Source organism: Salvelinus namaycush, chromosome 17, assembly GCF_016432855.1.
Source record: "Salvelinus namaycush isolate Seneca chromosome 17, SaNama_1.0, whole genome shotgun sequence".
NCBI lineage: Eukaryota > Metazoa > Chordata > Actinopteri > Salmoniformes > Salmonidae > Salvelinus > Salvelinus namaycush.
Genome location: NC_052323.1, coordinates 21633989 through 21648418, shown reverse-complemented (window position 1 = coordinate 21648418; position 14430 = coordinate 21633989).

Genomic DNA, 14430 nt, shown 5'->3' with positions numbered 1-14430 from the left:
ATGTAGGTAACAGGAAAAACTCCTGTCCCAAACAGTATATTTTTATGACTGTATTTGGGTCCACCCTGGGCCCAGTAGCAGAGTCAAGAGTTCCATGATATCATTGACACACAGAGGCACAATGACTGAATCCCAGTGGTTCAAGGGCAGCTGTGCAGAGCACCCCCTTTCTGTCATTAAGGGATTCTACCTTTGATTAAAGTCTTTAATCAACCATCGACATACATTACGGAACACTGAAGTTTTACTATATCTGGAATGCCAAATTCACACAGTCCCATGAATCTTGTTGAGCATGCCTCTGAACGGCCGTGGGAGAAACAGCATGTCACGGGTATGCAAACCAATTAGCAACTGGCTAACAGGAGTCTTGGTTCCATCCAATAGCGGAAGAGATGTGCTGCTAATGACATGTCCTACTGCTGTTAGTCTTGTGATACCAGACCAAATCTCCACAGCGTATTCTCCTCCTGGAGAAACCTAGAATGGCTGTGGGGCGAGGCTTTACTGTGACAAAGACATGTACCCCATTACTGTTTCCGTTTCACCCAGGTATTACACACTTGTTTTTTAACACCTCGGCTTAGTATCCGAGGTCCAAGCAAACGTGAGCTGTGCACATCATCAACGTCTGCCACAAACCACTGAAAACGTTAACTACTCCTAACTCAATCAACCGTTCACTCCCCTTCCTGAATGACTCCATTCCTCTTCCGAGGCGTTTGGCCAAATCAATCCCCCTTGTTTTACGATGTGCTCGTATTCTACTAAACTCCTACTTGTTGCAAGTGATTTTGTATTTCTCCTGAGAATTCTGTCTGAGAATCTCTGTCTGCTTCTTAAACCCGTTCACTCTGTGAATCAAAATGAAGAAATATATAATCAGTTCCAGACTCAGGTATATCACACCAACAAATCATATTAATACATATTCCATGCAATGTTGATTATTACTACGACCCTAACTAGAACAGTGTAATAAAACATGTAATAACAGTTATAATACATGTAATATGTTTAGAACTTCTTTGAGGGCAACACACCTTGCCCTCATTGTAGATCTGTTTGATGACCCTGTTCTTCTCGTCCGTGAAGTTGTTATGGACAGACTCCAACAGTCTGTGTGACCGGAAGAGAGAGAGACACCTGTCAGACATCACAGACATACACACAGCACACAGAGGAATATCGTTGGCAGTTGAATTGGCATTTTGATTATTATTCAGGTTTTATTATTCTGTACTAGTACAAATGTAAGTCATATACCAGGAAAAGTTGAATCTCTACAATCAACAAAAGTGATGCCAAGTCAACGTGCAAAAACACAGATTACCAGATCTATGACAGCATAACCTGGGTCTGAGCCAGGGGCACCTGTGCCTACAGACAGACAGTTATCTGAGTTTATAGACTATTTAGTCTAGACTATGAATGAGTAACAAAATAGTAATAGCAGTAATAGGCAATTGTGACATTTTGGCACAGATGTTTGTCAGAATTCAGAAATGCTTTAGTCTTAGGAGTGACAGATTACGTTCCTTGAACATGACAAAATTACTGCATTTCTTATTTAACTATGAGAGTGTACACACATACAGAATCAATGTCCAATCATCAATTTCACTCTGATCTTTCCCCATGATGTTACCTGAAGAGAATGTGAGCGCTGATGCTCAGTCCCATGATGAGCATACAGTAGCTAATTATTCTAAAGTTCATCTTCCTCCCCCACTCCTCAGGTTGACAGGGTTTGAACGGATCCTAGTAGCGCATACTCTCCTGAGAGAGAGAGACAGGCACAGAGACAGAGAGACAGAGAGAGGGAGGGAGAGAGAGAGAGGGGGGGACAGAGAGGGGGAGAGATACAGAGAAAGATGGAGAGAGAGGGGGGAGAGAGAGAGAGGGAGAGATACAGAGAAAGAGAGAGAGAGAGATACAGAGAAAGAGAGAGAGAGAAACATAGAGAGAAACAGAGAGAGAGAGAGAAACAGAGAGAAACAAAGAGAGAGAGAGAGAGAGAGAAACAGAGAGAGAGAGAGAAACAGAGAGAAACAGAGAGAGAAACAGAGAGAGAAACAGAGAGAGAAACAGAGAGAGAGAGAGAGAGAGAGAGAGAAACAGAGAGAGAGAGAGAGAGAGAGAGAGAGAGAAAAACAGAGAGAGAGAGAGAGAGAGAGAGAGAGAAAAACAGAGAGAGAGAGAGAGAGAGAGAAAAACAGAGAGAGAGAGAGAGAGAGAGAGAGAAACAGAGAGAGAAACAGAGAGAGAAACAGAGAGAGAGAAACAGAGAGAGAAAGAGAGAGAGAGAGGGACAGAGAAATAAATAAACGGTAAATAAAACTATTTTTAAAAGTGTGTATGAACTCTGGAGGGCTGTGTGTGTTTACATACCTGGGGTTGTGTGGAGGTGGGTCTGAAGGCCTGTCCCCCGGTAAAAGGGTGCTGTAGCCACAGGTCGTACTCTCTCCTGGACACCTCCTTACTCAGCACCCTGTAGGCCTCGTTCAGCTCCACAAACTGGCCATGCAGCCCCGGGTTAGACAGGGCACTGTCTGGGTGCCTTTGGTAGAGAGACAAGAAGCAGTGAGGATTACTGATGAAAAACAATAGACACCAGCACACTGTTGAATGCTCCCGCTGTTTCAGTCAGTGCTAGATGGATGTGTGCACACTACTTTCGAGTAGTCAGGATAAAAATTAGGACAAATCAGGGTTACTACAGTACCTGCACACAGACAGCACAGGAGGCTGCTGAGGGGAGGATGGCTGATAAGACTGGCCGGAACGGAGCAAATGGAATGGCATCAAACACCTGGAAACCCCGTGTTTGATGTATTTAATACCATTCCACTGATGGCGCTCCAGTCATTAACACAAGCCCGTTCTCCCAAATGAAGGTGTCACCAACTTCCTGTGACAACTTCTCTCTGGTCACCCCCAAAACCAATTCTTCCTTTGGCCGCCTCTCCTTCCAGTTCTCTGCTGCCAATGACTGGAACGAACTACAAAAATCTCTGAAACTGGAAACACTTATCTCCCTCACTAGCTTTAAGCACCAGCTGTCAGAGCAGCTCATATATTACTGCACCTGTACATAGCCCATCTATAATTTAGCCCAAACAACTACCTCTTTCCCTACTGTATTTATTTATTTAGCTCCTTTGCACCCCATTATTTCTATCTCTACTTTGCACATTCTTCCACTGCAAATCAACCATTCCAGTGTTTTACTTGCTATATTGTATTTACTTCGCCACCATGGCCTTTTTTTGTGCCTTTACCTCCCTTATCTCACCCCATTTGCTCACATTGTATATAGACTTATTTTTCTACTGTATTATTGACTGTATGTTTGTTTTACTCCATTTGTAACTCTGTGTTGTTGTATGTGTCGAACTGCTTTGCTTTATCTTGGCCAGGTCGCAGTTGTAAATGAGAACTTGTTCTCAACTTGCCTACCTGGTTAAATAAAGGTGAAATTTAAAAATATATATTTTTATAATATATATTTTTAACTCCTGAAACCTATAGCAGTAGCCATTGCACGGATTGAGGGAGACAATGCCATCCTGTTTGATGTTCAGAAGAAATCCGCACTGCCCTTCCCACTTCACTGTTGCTCCAAGCAGAGGAAACTGCAGTTCTGAAATACATCAAAAAGCCTGAAGACTTCTGCCTGAAGCCCATACACGCCGCAGCGTACATGTTGGACCCCAAGTATGCTGGCAAGAGCATCCTGTCTGGTGCAGAGATCAACAAGGCCTATGGTGTCATCACTTCCGTGTCTCTACACTTCCGTGTCTACACTTCCAAGTAAGGGCTTTGGGATGGAGATGCAATATGGCAGTCGTGCCAACATATCTCATCAGCCACCTGGTGGAAGGGACTTTGTGGATCTGAGGCTCTTTCCCCTGTTGCCTCCATCATCCTCCAAATCCCACCAACATCAGCCACCTCAGTGCGCAACTGGTCCTTGTTTGGGAACGGGAACACATGGGAACACACGGGAACACACACACACACCAGGCTGACCAATACAAGGGTTGAAAAATTGGTAGCCATCCGGGCAAAATTTAGGCTTTTTGAGCTTGACAACGAGCCATCCTCAACAAGGTTGAAAAGTGACTGTGAAGATGAGGCCTCAGAGTCTGATGTTCAAGAGGTGGACATTGAGGAGATCCAGGGAGAAGACATGGAAGCCTGAGAGGAAGACAACCAAAGCTTTAGTTTCTAGTCTATCATTTTACAGATGTCTGTTTAAAACGTTTTTGGGAGATGCGATGGATCATTGAGGATCATTCAGTATTTCCTTTCTTTTGTTGTTCTGTGAAATCATCCCATGTGAAGAGTCAACTCATTTAATTAAAGTTCAATTCTTAACAATTTTTTTATATATTTTTTCTATTGGAAGGATTTAATAATTTGCAATTATATTTACTTAAGGTAAAAGGTTTGTTTGTCTCCATATGATATGGTAAATATATCCAATAGAAAAAATATCTACATTTAAAATGGTATTAATATTAATTTGCATATATTCCTGTTAATTCCCACAGAAAGTTTCCACCTCTGACTATTCCCCAAAATGTGCAACCCTAGTGGGTGTGCTTTGCTGGTGACACTGAGGGTGATTTATTTAGAATTCAATGCACACTTAACCAGCATGGCTACCACAGCATTCTGCAGCAATACGCCATCACATCTGGTTTGCGCTTAGTGGGACTATCATTTGTTTTTAACAGGACAATGACCCAACACACCTCCAGGCTGTATTTGACCAAGAAGGAGAGTGATGGAGTGCTGCATCACGTGACCTGGCCTCCACAATCACCCGACCTCAATCCAATTGAGATGGTTTGGGATGAGTTGGACCGCAGAGTGAAGGAAAAGCAGCCAAGAAGTGCTCAGCATATATGGGAACTCCTTCAAGACTGTTAGAAAAGCATTCCAGGTGATGCTGGTTGTGAGAATGCCAAGAGTGTGCAAAGCTGTCATCAAGGCAAAGGGTGGCTACTTTGAAGAATCGAAAATATATTTTGATTTGTTTAACACTTTTTGGGCTACTACATAATTCCATATGTGTTATTTCATAGTTTTGATGTCTTCACTATTACTGTACAATGTAGAAAATTGTCAAAATAAAGAAAAACCCTTTAATGGTGTGTACAAACTTTTGACTGGTGCTGTATATATACAGTTGAAGTCAGAAGTTTACATACACTTAGGTTGGAGTCATTAAAACTAGTTTTTCAACCATTCCACAAATGTCTTGTTAACAAACTATAGTTTTGGCAAGTCGGTTAGGACATCTACTTTGTGCATGACACAAGTAATTTTTCCAACAATTGTTTACAAACAGATTATTTCACTTATAATTCACTGTATCACAATTCCGGTGGCTCAGAAGTTTACATACACTAAGTTGACTGTGCTTAGAAACAGCTTGGAAAATTCCAGAAAATGATGTCATGGCTTTAGAAGCTTCTGATAGGCTAATTGACATCATTTGAGTCAATTGGAGGTGTACCTGTGGATGTAATTCAAGGCCTACCTTCAAACTCAGTGCCTCTTTGCTTGACATCATGGGAAAATCAAAAGAAATCAGCCAAGACTTCAGAAATTAAATTGTAGACCTCCACAAGTCTGGTTCATTCTTGGGAGCAATTTCCAAACGCGTGAAGATACCACATTAATCTGTACAAACAATAGTACGCAAGTATAAACACCATGGGACCACGCAGCCGTCATACCGCTCAGGAAGGAGACGCATTCTGTCTCCTAGAGATGAACGTACTTTGGTGCGAAAAGTGCAAATCAATCCCAGAACAACAGCAAAGGACCTTGTGAAGATGCTGGAGGAAACCAGTACAAAAGTATCTATATCCACAGTAAAACGTGTCCTATATCGACATAACCTGAAAGGCCGCTCAGCAAGGTAGAAGCCACTGCTCCAAAACCGCCACAGAAAAGCCAGACTACGGTTTGCAACTGCACATGGGTACAAAAATCGTACTTTTTGGAGAAATGTCCTCTGGTCTGATGAAACAAAAATAGAACTGTTTGGCCATAATGACCATCGTTATGTTTGGAGGAAAAAGGGGGAAGCTTGCAAGCCGAAGAACACCATCCCAACCATGAAGCATGGGTGTCACGCCCTGACCTTAGAGATTCTTTTTATGTCTCTATTTTGGTTGGTCGGGGCGTGAGTTGGGGTGGGCATTCTATGTTGTGTTCTATGTTGTCTAGTTCTATGTGTTTGGCCAGGTGTGGTTCTCAATCAGAGGCAGCTGTCTATCGTTGTCTCCGATTGAGAACCATACTTAGGTAGCCTTTTCCCACCTGTGTTGGTGGGTAGTTGTTTTCTGTCTCTGTGTCTGCACCAGACAGAACTGTTTCGTGTTGGTCTATTTTTGTTATTTTGTCTTAGTGTTCTGAGTTAAAATAAATATTAACATGGACACTTACCACGCTGCGTTTTGGTCCACTCCTTCTTCCCAGGACGATCGTTACAATGGGGGTGGCAGCATCATGTTGTGGGGGTTCTTTGCTGCAGGAGGTTCTAGTGCACTTCACAAAATAGATGGCGTCATGAGAAAGAAAATGATGTGGATATATTGAAGCAACATCTCAAGACATCAAATCAAAGTTTATTTGTCACGTGCGCCGAAAACAACAGGTGTAGACCTTACAGTGAAATGCTTACTTACAGGCTCTAACCAATAGTGTGAAAAAAGGTGTGTGTGTGTGTGTGTGTGTGTGTGTGTGTGTGTGTGTGTGTGTGTGTGTAAGTAAAGAAATAAAACAACAGTAAAAATAAATGTGAAAATAAGAGCAGCAATGCTATATACAGACACCGATTAGTCAGGCTTATTGAGGTAGTATGTACATGTAGGTATGGTTAAAGTGACTATGCATATATTATGAACAGAGAGTAGCAGTAGCGTAAAAGGAGGGGTTGGCGGGAGGTGGGACACAATGCAGATAGCCCAGTTAGCTAATGTGCGGGAGCACTGGTTGGTCGGGCCAATTGAGGTAGTATGTACATGAATGTATGGTTAAAGTGACCATGCATATAAGATAAACAGAGAGTAGCAGCAGCGTAAAAGAGGAGTTGGGGGGGCACACAATGTAAATAGTCCAGGTAACCTGTTCAGAAGTCTTATGGCTTGGGGGTAAAAACTGTTGAGAAGCCTTTTTGTCCTAGACTTGGCACTCCGGTACCGATTGCCATGCGGTAGTAGAGAGAACAGTCTATGACTGGGGTGGCTGCGGTCTTTGACAATTTTTAGGGCCTTCCTCTGACACCGCCTGGTGTAGAGGTCCTGGATGGCAGGCAGCTTTGCTCCAGTGATGTATTGGGCCGTACGCACTACCCTCTGAAGTGCCTTGCGGTCAGAGGCCGAGCAATTGCCGTACCAGGCAGTGATGCAACCGGTCAGGATGCTCTCGATGTTGCAGCTGTAGAACCTTTTGAGGATCTCAGGACCCATGCCAAATCTTTTTAGTTTCCTGAGGGGGAATAGGCTTTGTCGTGCCCTCTTCACGACTGTCTTGGTGTATTTGGACCATTCTAGTTTGTTGTTGATGTGGACACCAAGGAATTTGAAGCTCTCAACCTGCTCCACTACATCCCCGTCGATGAAAATGGGAACGTCCTCGGTCCTCCTTTTACTGTAGTCCACAATCATCTCCTTAGTCTTGGTTACGTTGAGGGATAGGTTGTTATTCTGGCACCACCCGGCCAGGTCTCTGACCTCCTCCCTATAGGCTATCTCGTCGTTGTCGGTGATCAGGCCTACCACTGTTGTGCCTTCTGCAAACTTAATGATGGTGTTGGACTCGTGCCTGGCCATGTAGTCGTGGGTGAACAGGGAGTACAGGAGGGGACTGAGCACGCACCCCTGGGGAGCTCCAGTGTTGAGGATCAATGTGGCAGATGTGTTGCTCCCTACCTTCACCACCTGGGGGCGACCAGTCAGGAAGTCCAGGATCCAGTTGCAGAGGGAGGTGTTTAGTCCCAGGTTCCTTAACTTAGTGATGAGCTTTGAGGGTACTATGGTGTTGAACGCTGAGCTGTAGTCAATGAATAGCATTCTCACATAGGTGTTCCTTTTGTCCAGGTGGGAAAGAGCAGTGTGGAGTGCAATAGAGATTGCATCATCTGTGGATCTGTTTGGGCAGTATGCAAATTGGCGTGGGTCAAGGGTTTCTGGGATAATGGTGTTGATGTGAGCCATTACCAGCCTTTCAAAGCACTTCATGGCTACAGACGTGAGTGCTACGGGTCTGTAGTCATTTAGGCAGGTTGCCTTTGTGTTCTTGGGCACAGGGACTATGGTGGTCTGCTTGAAGCATGTTGGTATTACAGACTCAATCAGGGACATGTTGAAAATGTCAGTGAAGACACCTGTCAGTTGGTCAGCACATGCCCGGAGCACACGTCCTGGTAATCCGTCTGGCCCCGCAGCCTTGTGTATGTTGACCTGTTTAAACGTCTTACTCACGTCGGCTACGGAGAGCGTGATCACACAGTCGTCCGGAACAGCTGATGCTCTCATGCATGCCTCAGTGTTGCTTGCCTCGAAGCGAGCATAGAAGTGATTTAGCTCGTCTGGTAGGCTCATGTCACTGGGCAGCTCGCGGCTGTACTTCCCTTTGTAGTCTGTAATAGTTTGCAAGCCCTGCCACATCCGACGAGCGTCGGAGCCGGTGTAGTATGGTTCAATCTTAGCCCTGTATTGACGCTTAGCCTGTTTGATGGTTCGTTGCAGGGCATAGCGGGATTTCTTGTAAGCTTCCGGGTTAGAGTCCCGCACCTTGAAAGCGGCAGCTCTACCCTTTAGCTCAGTACGAATGTTGCCTGTAATCCATGGCTTCTGTTTGGGGTATGTACGTACAGTCACTGTGGGGACGACGTCCTCAATGCACTTATTGATAAAGCCAGTGACTGATGTGGTGTATTCCTCAATGTCATCAGAAGAATCCCGGAACATGTTCCAGTCTGTGATAGCAAAACAGTCCTGTAGTTTACCATCTGCTTCATCTGACCATTTTTTATAGACCGAGTCACTGGTGCTTCCTGCTTTAATCAGTCAGGAAGTTAAAGCCTGGTCACAAATTGGTCTTCCAAATGGACAATGACACCAAGCATACTTCCAAAGTTGTGGCAAAATGGCTTAAGGACAACAAAGTCAAGGGATTGAAGTGGCCATCACAAAGCCCTGACCTCAATCATATAGAAAATTTGTGGGCAGAACTGAAAAAGCATGTGCAGGCAAAAAGCCTACAAACCTGACTCAGTTACACCAGCTCTGTCAGGAGGAATGGGCCAAAATTCACCCACCTTATTGTGGGAAGCTTGTGGAAGGCTACCTGAAACGTTTGACTCAAGTTAAAGAATTTAAAGGCAATGCCATCAAATACTAATTTAGTGTATGTAAACTTCTGACCCACTGGGAATGAGATGAAAGAAATAAAAGCTGAAATAAATAATTCTCTCTACTATTATGCTGACATTTCATATTCTTAAAATAAAGTGGTGATCCTAACTGACCTAAGACGGAATTTTTACTCTGATTAAATGTCAGGAATTCTGGAAAAACTGAGTTTAAATGTATTTGGCTGTAGGTGTATGTATACTTCCGACTTCAACTGTATATATTTATTTATTTTTGCATGTTAATTTGGCCTTAATACACGTCACATTTCAGTTTGCAAACAATGTAAAACATTTTTTTTATAAATCATTGAGTTAATAAAGCCGCACACAAACATGGTCGCTTTTTTGCTTTCTTAATTAAGGCAGCTCGAACATGCAGGTGTTCCAGCCTAGCTCAGTGCTTTCTGTGGTGGTAGGACAGCCCGCGGAAAATACGGAGCGTAGGGGTTGGTAATGTTCTTTAGTTGCGCTGTGATTGGCTCAGTGTTCTGTCACTCATGGGGACACCAAGTCACTGCAAAATCTACGGGGGGAGAGCTCGAAAATTCAAGCCCCTTGGGTGCTTCCATAGAGTTACATTAGAATTGCCCATTCAAGAAGGCTCAAGGTCATTGGCCACAGATTAAATGACATAAAATCATGTTATATCTACCGTAGCTTTGATTGGACTGATCAAACTTAGCTAGCAGTCATTATCATGAATCAAATCGACAATCTACTGGCAAATCACTTTCAAACCTTGTCATATGAAGAGAAATTATGAAGAGAAATAAATAAAGATAAAACACAATACAGATCAAATGTATCGGTGCTCATCGGCCATTGGACATAAATATTACACAACAAGTTGGAAATCACAAATTCAACAATGAGTGGTTTGGAAGGAATCAGTGGCTAACTGCAAGCGCTGCAAAGCAATCACTAGCCTGCTATTCAGTGGAGTGGGTGTGTGGTCCAAGTCTGGGCTTAAGGGTCTCTTTTCCAAGCTTAAAAGGATAAACATTCAACACTGGTCATAATGTCAGTCCAGCATGACTTCTGCCGCGTTCAAAACAACTGGAAACTCGAAAATCTCAGACTTCAGTGAACTCAAGACAACTGTGAACTTGAATGGTCATCCAACTCAGAAACTCTGTCCTCTTTTTAGAGCTCTGACCTGAAGATTCCTGATTCCTGATTCCTGATTCAACTTTGTTTTTTTCAGTTCCCAGTTGTCTTGAAAGCGCTATAAATCCAGAGAATGCCAGACTTTGATGCAAAAATGTGCCCTTAAGGACCGCCGTGCCACCTTCCTGTTCAAGTGAGCACAGCACAACAAGGTGAGTCAAATTTTTTTATTATATGCTGCTGCATAAATTATGTAATATGTCAGGGAGATATGTATACCGTAGCTAAGAAAGTAATACTAAGTGTATGTTGTGTAGTAAGCGGTTAGTAGCCATACCCTAATAATTTGGTCCCTTTTTCCCTCCTAACTTAGCCTACTGTTCTGACTTGGTGGTGCATATGTAGCCTATAGCCTGTTTTAGAGAAATGTCATCATTGAATATTGTAAGAGCTTTTATTGTCTGCTTATATGCCCCCTTTATTTATCCTACGGTTCTGACTTGGTGTACAGGGAGAATACTGTAAGAACGGCCCATATTCTGATTTCTGTTGCTGTACATTTCAAAAGTGCTGAACAAATAGTTATATTGACTATGTCCGTCCTAGCTCGCTCATTAATATCTTAGTCGAAATTACGGATTGCCTCGTATCCGCTCGTCGTCCCTTTTGCCATAATTTGTACATCTCAACTGTCAGTATAAACCACATTTGTTCAAGCAAGTCAGCCATATCAGCAGTTTTTTTTAAAGGCAGTAAATGTTTAAAAGGCTGAATTAACCGTTAACCGTTAAGGATTCACTCCATGGTGCTGAAAAGAAAGATCTGCTATTGGGACAGCTTTATGTAGGCCCTAACAGTTTGTGGGCACCGTTTGTCACTGTTATAGTGCAATTAATATATTGTTTAGTGTTGTGTCCTGTAGTGCCTTTGCTGGCATGCATCGAAGAAATTTTTTGGGGCGTTTTCCCAACCAAGATTTACATGCTAAAATCACCACTGCTCATTCAACACAGATGTATACTGTTAAACATACCGTACAGCCCTGTTAACATAGAGATCCTCACAACACCAAAATATAATGTGGGAATGCCTTGTTGGAAGAAGGTGGAAAAATACTGTGCAAGAGTGCACTCGTGTGGTTGGACAGAGATGCTGCAATATAAACCATCATGCAGCAAACCCTAAATCTGTGCTGCTTGAACTGTGCCTTTCCTACATTTACTAAGTATGTGAAGATTTTAAATGACAGGCTAGGAGATTGTCGTACCTTTTTTGATTTGTCAAAAAATGCATTCTTTATTTGCTCCAGTGAGGCATCAGGTTTTACACCAAGAAGGTTGTAATAGTTTACTGCCACTCTGCAATAAGACACAATGAATAATAATTAAACAGAATGACAACACAGTGCTGGGATCACAGGCCTGGACTGGCAATCTTTAAACAACTGAGGAATCATTGTGTAAGACAAATCAGAAAGGCTAAATCTGATTATTATGTAACCGCTTATTCGGATTGTAATGGGAACCTGGCAAAATTCTGGAAAACTGTCAAATCTCTTAAGGGTTCTACTTCCTCCTCTCTGCCACAACAAATTATATCAGACACTGGCCTCATTACGGGGGGAAAATAACATCATTGATGCATTTAATCACCATTTTATTTCAGCGGGCTATCTCTTTGAAAGCACTTCTAAGCCTATTCACAATGATATTGGGCTGGATGCTGATAGTGTAAACTTGCTGAATGATCACAGAAATGATAGTTGGTACAGCTTTTCTTTTAGGCTATTTACAGAAAAAGAAGACCTGGATGCTTTGTGGGCAATAGACAACAAGAGATCCACAGAGGCTGACCAATTGAATCCAGGTCTGCCTATCATTGTTGGCTCAATAACTCACATTTTTTATTTGACATTGTTATCAGGAAATATTCCAAAAGTATGGAAATCAGCTCTTGTTCTGCCACTCCATAAGGACGGAGATAGTAGTGATCATCATTATCACCCCATTTCAAGGATTCCTTGTCTAGCTAAGATTCTTGAAACCTTGGTAAATGTACAACTTTGCTCTTTTTTATCTGAAAAATGTATTTGGAATGTAAACCAATCAGGGTTTAGGCCTGGACATACCACTATTACATCAACCACTTCAGTTGTTCATGATCTTGTCAATGCTTTAGACACTAAATTGAAATGTGCTGCTTTGTTTGTGGACCTGTCAAAAGCTTTTGATACTGTTGATCATGCTATTTTATTAAGTTGTAAGTTGTCCTCAATAGGCCTGAGCTCTGACGCCTGTTCTTGGTTTCATGATTATCTTAGTGACAGAACACAGGCCATCGTGATTGTAAACTTCTTGAAGTACATCAAGGTGTACCACAGGGGTCGATTTTGGGACCTTTTCTCTTCACTATTTATATAAACACCATTGGTCAATCTGTTTTTTTTTTTTTTTTACTTAATCTATATGCGGATGATACTATTATGTATGCTACTTCCCCAACTGTTGATCTGGCTGTGTTAAAACTACTGTCAGATTTTATAGCTATGCAGAAATCCCTTGCTGGTTTAAAACTTGTGCTTAATACGGGCAAAACGAAACACATGTTGTTTTCAAACTCTCATAAGAATGTTTCAGATGAACTACATGTTCACTCATTAGATGGTTCTCCAATCAAAAGTGTTCCCACATATAAATAATGAGGCATTTGGATTGATGTGTTTTTGACATTTAAAAAACATATATACTGAACAAAAATATAAACACAACATGTAAAGTGTTGGTCACATGTTTCATGAGCTGAAATAAAAGATCCCACACATGTTCCATAGGCACAAACACGTATTTCTCTAAAATGTTGTGCCCAAATTTGTTTACATCCCTGTTAGTGAGCATTTTTCCAATGCCAAGATAATCCATCCACCTGACAGGTGTGGAATATCAAGAAGCTGATCAAACAGCATGATCATTACACAGGTGCACCTTGTGCTGGGTTCAATAAAAGACAACTATAAAATGTGTAGTTGTCACACAACACAATGCCACAGATGTCTCAAGTTGAGGGAGCTGCAATTAGCATGCAGGAATGTCCACCAGAGCTGTTGGCAGAGAATTGCATGTTCATTCTGTAACATAACTGCCTCCAACGTCGTTTTAGGGAATTTGGCAGTACATCCAACCAGCCTCACAACCGTGTATTGGATCCTGTGGGCGAGCGGTTTGCCGATGTCAACATTGTAAACAGAGTGCCATTTTGAATGCACAAAAATACCGAGACGAGATCCAGAGGCCCATTGTGAGATGCATATCTGTATTCCCAGTCATGAGAAATCCATAGATTACGGCCTAATGAATGTATTTCAATTTCCTCATTAAATTGTTGCATGTTAATTTTATATTTTTGTTCAGTATTGTAGCGGTGGCTATAAGCTTGCTAGCTAACACGACTAAAGACACTGGGCTAAGCTTTTGACCTATGATGTCACGTGGTAAAACAAGTATTTGAACAAAAAAAAGCAATGGTGAATTGCAAGGGTAGAGAAGCATAGACGTACCGAAATGTTGTACTTTCTTCGCATCATAACAAATATACTGGGGATTGTTGCATAAAATTGTCTGGCAGAGTGCTGAGGTGTAATCATTACACCGATTCTGTTGCAAAACGTTTAGTCTGTTGCGTTTACTCCAAACGCAAACTATAGTTTATATTGGACAAATTCAGGTAGGTCCCTCCCCATTTCGTTCCGTTTGCAACTGAAAACAAAATATCTGTTCTAAGTGGACAAATTCAGGACGTTAGCGCACAGTTTCACTCCTTTTCAGATCGTTTATTTCATACTGAACACACACTACTGCACGTTTTGGGGTTAACCCTTTCTTGTCTTT